We start from the raw sequence: 5,048 nt of genomic DNA on the forward strand, positions 1-5,048 counted from the left end.
AATATCCAAGTTTGGGGAAAATCAATTTCATCCCATCTAATAGGTCTTCGGGTAGTAACCCTAGATTTTATAAAATTAGTTTCAATAAGCATAGTGCAGTCAGAATTATCATCAATCAACTTACATCGAGGATTTAGAGTTGATAATAATCGATAATATATGCGGTAAGATAATCCTATAAGTTCAGATCCAGGAGCATAATTATATCCATGGGTTTTAACATTTAATGTTAGAGCATGTAGAATGTTTACATCAGTCAAAGATAATTGTAAATTTGGTTGAGTATTAAAATATACAGGACCATAAGCAAGAGTAGATTCAATAGATCCCATTAAAGACTTTCAAAAATTCAAATTTCTAGCATCTCGCAAAGCAGCTAAAAACGTTTCGGGAAGACCCTTTAGAGTTAGAGGTCGAAAGGCAATTTGAACTAAGCCAATATGCGTATAATTATAATTACGTTTAAAAATATCAATATCACGCTTATTTAGAAGTTGAAGAGTCTGTTCATCAGTATTTAAAGCAAGAGATTGTTCTGTTGTTTTAATAATCTGTTTATGTTTTATTTTATCAAAAAATCCATATTCATATATGGTTTTTAACTCAACTTTAGGAATAGTCCATTTATTCAGTAGATCCATATCTTGAGGTAAATCTACCTCTTCTAATTTGGTACTTTTAGTACTTACTTCTCCCATATCCATAGTTGGAAGAGTCTTATATCTATGCTAAGCATCATAAACAGAGCCTGTATGGAATAATCAGAAATTGATTTTCTTATTTTATTTATTATTTTTAATTTGTCTTGTTATCTTATTTTAAGATAGTCAAGTGAATAATTATTGTTATTATTTTTAGTTGAATGTGGGCTAAATGTCTATTTATTATTAGTATAAATATAAATAACATAAATATGAAGTAATTACACTCTCTCCCAATTTTTAATTACTTTATTTTTTTTTATTAATATATATATATAGGGAGAGATTTTTATAATATATTTAGTTAGTTAAATTTTTATTTTTTTTTTGTATATTACAAACAGCTCCCTGACGAAGAACCCTCTAGAACCATGGCGATTCGATCTTGCTCCGGTGTCTTTGAAGCTCCAATAGCTACTGCAACACATGTATTCTAGTGAACCTATGTCCAACGTAGAGGGAGTTACAAGGTAAACGAGATTGATTGATTTTCACTTGAGCGTCAAAAACTCTTATTGGCGCCATGAATTCAGCTCAATGAGGACTTCTTCTGCTCTAAACCACTAACATCGACAATCTAGTATTGAGGTAAAGTCCAAAAACTCTCCAATTTTGATTTAACACTATGTTGAGGGAATCTCTCTCATCTCTTTTCCTTTTAGCAGAATGAGCTTCAAGGAGCTAATACCACTGCCAAAAGGTCCAGATCTAGAAGGTACATCCTCTTCTTTAGTGTTTCTTGCTTCTGCTTTCCTTCACATTAGGTTCTTACTTGATGATGCTGTCTAATTTGCCCTTATATGTGGATATTTCCTTGTGCTTGATGTTTGTTTTGACATTTCTTTATTATGAGATTTGGTGTATTACATTTTTCCAGCTGAATGATTTTCCTTGCATTTGCTAGAATCTCCTAATATGAATTAAATTAAATCCTATTTGTACTTGCAAAACTGATATAAAGTTAGTGAAATAATCTGTCAATTAATTTCCTTCTCTGAATGTGTGCATCACCACAATGTTATTTTCCATTATGCAATTGAGTCTTTTAAAATGCAATGCAATGGTCCAGGTCACCTCCTATATACCGTCAAGTATTTTCTTTAAGAGTAAGGGAGTTTGTTTTCATGATCACTGGTAGTCTGTTATGGTTTATACCGTATTCCATTATTCTATTCCCATCCTCATAGCTACAACCTCAACTTTAAGCATTGTTTCAACCACAATTCTCCTTGTTTAAGCAAATACAAAATACCTCTCCTCATTTCTAGTACAAAATGCACTAGAACTAGGCCCAGAATTTTCTTTGTTAGCTTCTTCAGAATTACACTTGTAAAACCCCCAATCTTGCAAGATCCATCTAATTACTTGACAAGAAATAATCGGGTATACTCCTTAAACCTCTTGACTATCCAAGGCGATTCAATAGAAATATCTTGCATTCAAGGATATCTACCCATTGCCATCATATGCAGATTCCTCTGAATTTTCATAACCATAACATATTTTGATATTTTGCTTCTATTTTTTATTCTATGTCTCCTCTTCTGTGCTACCAGAAATTAAAAGCTAATACAACCTTATATAAAGGCTTCAATTTTGTGACACAACCAATATCCACCACTTAAAAATGGTATCTTTAATCTGCAAAAATGGATCAGTACTCCTACTGCTTCTGCAAATATGTTCCACAAATAATTAGCATCAAAACATGTAATGAATAAATGTACAAATATTTCATGTACATTGTTGTTGTAGCAGCAACAAACAACTTTATATGTCACTTTGATCTTGACAAACATCCCACCAATGGAATTCTATGCTTCCAAAGTTTCCAAAACAAAAAAGAGATGTTGAAAGGAACTCCTTTCTCCCAAATATTCAACATCAGCTCTCGAGGGTCAATTTTTTGCCTAATTACGTCCCTAACGCTTCCTACTGAGAACTTGCATGTACTATTAAGCATCTACCAAGGTCTATCCAATTATCTTTGTCATGAATTTCCCCAATCTCCTGCTGAATATGATTATAAATATCCTCATAATAATTCCATCATCAAATTAGGATTCTATCCTTCATTAGCCATTAGCTGGCTCACATCTTCAAAATTCTTATCACAATTGTGAGTAACAGGAAGTTAAAAGTGAAGTCCCCCTAATTGTGTCTAATTATCACTCTAGATACTAGAGTGGACAGAACTAGATTCCCACCAAATCTCTTGATCAAAGCAATCTCTAGTCTGTAGCATCAATTTCCATATCTATGAACTACCCCGCAGTCCAACCACCTGTGGCATGGCTTCTTGTAATATTTATTCCTTATGAAATTATCCCACAAGGACTTTTTAGTCCTAAAATTCTACTGCAGCTTTGAAAATAAGGCTCTGGAAACATCAAATAGTGACTAAATTCCAATCCACCCTCATTCTTAAGAAGACGTATGTTTGACCATGATACCGGTGCTTGACCCTTCTTTCTTCTTTAAAATTCCATAGAAATTTAGCAAAAATTCTATGTATATCATCAATTACACATTTAGGAGGCATGATTGAAGATAATAAATAAATGGGGATACTTTGTAATACATGATTGATCAAAACAGTTTTACCTCCAAAAGACAATAATTTACCTTTCCATATATAAAGCTTATTCAGTACCTTCTTCAAAAGTTTAACAAATGTTGTTTTTTCTTCTTTACATGACCAACATGACACCCCAAATACATTAATGGGAACTGCCTTTCTGGAAGTCTATTATAGTTTCTACCTCTTGGACAACAACATTTGTAGCCTTATTAAGCATAACGAAAAAATTCCTTTCTTTTTTAATTTTCTAATTGACTGCTTTTCGTATTGGACCAACACCTCCATAATTAATTCTAAATATTTCCTCTGTATTCATAAAAAATATGGCATCATTAGCATAAGCTAAGTGATTTAAATTGTCACTCTATTTGGGCAATTCACAACTCTTAAAATCTTTATCATTAAAAGCTGATTAAGAGTTCTAGATACATATAGAAGCACCTAAAATATCCTATGCCAAACACTAATCTTTCGACTAAGAAAGAGATCAGAAGTGTACCTATGAAACCAGTTGCTTACTTGCATGGTGAGCCACGTATATTATGGGAGGAAGAGAAAGTAGAACAGATGATTATCAATAAGGATCTGAAATATGCAGTAATAGGCAAGTTCTCCTACGAATGGCCGAAAATTCAAAATCTTAGGAGATTAATACCATAACAATGTAAATTAAAGGGAGAGGTCGATATTGGATTACTTAGTAACAAACATATACTAATAAGGGCAACATTATTGGAGGATTGTGTACACTGGTTGTCTAAACCACAGTTCTATGTCACGTATAATTATTGGTCATATCCAATAAGGACCCTCAAGTGGGATTCTTTGTTTGATTCGGAGGAGAAAATGTCAATTGCTATAGTTTGGATGTCATTCCCATCATTGCCACCAAATGTTTTTTGGTAAGGAAGCAGTCTTTTCATTGGCAGCGACAGTAGGAAAATCTCAACAGGTTGCTATGGCTACTAAAAATAAAACAAGATTTAGTTGTGCGAGGGTCAAGATGAAAATTGATCTTCTTGGTGATTTTGCAAAAAGGATTAACATTAGAATGTGAAAGAGGTTTGGAGAGATTAAAGAGAAATGGATAACAATCAAATATGACTACATCCTAAAGTATTGCAAGACTTGCAAGCTGCAAGGACATAATGAAAAAGAGTGTTTCATCATTCTCCCAAAATTATACCCAAAAGAAGAGGGTGAAGAGGAGAAAATACCTAATAAAGAAGAAGCGGGAGAAGATAAAGGAAAAGTAAAGATTGATGAGGGCAAGAAAAAAGAGAATGGTGATAAATGAAAGAGCACAGAAGAGGGAAAGATGAATTTAAAGAACAAAGAAGAAGAAGAAGTGGTTTTAAAAGGGGCAGGAAATTCCACAAAGGCAGATCAAAACAAAAGTGGCATTCCATAACACATAACATGAAGTATGTCACAACAACAGAGGATGAGCAGGAAGAGAAGAGGGCAGGAGAGGAGGAAATAGAAAAAGATAATACAGAAGGAATGAGGAAACTAGATGATGATAGTCATATGGAAGATACCGACTTTATCACTCCAGGGAGTTCAAGAAGCAGAGAAAAACGAAAACGTGCAGATGCACATAGTGGAATACGGGACAGTGAAAGGAGCAAAGACAGGTATTTGAGGGGAAGAACTATAAGATGGAAAGTGATAAAGTGAGAGATGTTAAACCACAAATACAATCTTAAATGAAGGAACAAAATCAGACAAGAGAAAATTACAGTCAGGCCGATCAAGGAAGGACT

At 33.5% G+C, this 5,048-nt stretch overlaps 1 long non-coding RNA gene across 1 annotated transcript; it reads left to right on the forward strand.

The window, feature by feature from the left end:
- The first annotated feature begins 1,019 nt into the window (after positions 1-1,019).
- On the forward strand, positions 1,020-4,958 carry LOC124885171. Its single transcript, XR_007047601.1, has 2 exons — positions 1,020-1,289; positions 1,367-4,958. It is a non-coding gene; the product is annotated as an uncharacterized LOC124885171 (long non-coding RNA).
- The last annotated feature ends 90 nt before the right edge of the window (positions 4,959-5,048 follow it).

The sequence above is a fragment of the Capsicum annuum genome, chromosome 1 (assembly GCF_002878395.1).
Source record: "Capsicum annuum cultivar UCD-10X-F1 chromosome 1, UCD10Xv1.1, whole genome shotgun sequence".
NCBI lineage: Eukaryota > Viridiplantae > Streptophyta > Magnoliopsida > Solanales > Solanaceae > Capsicum > Capsicum annuum.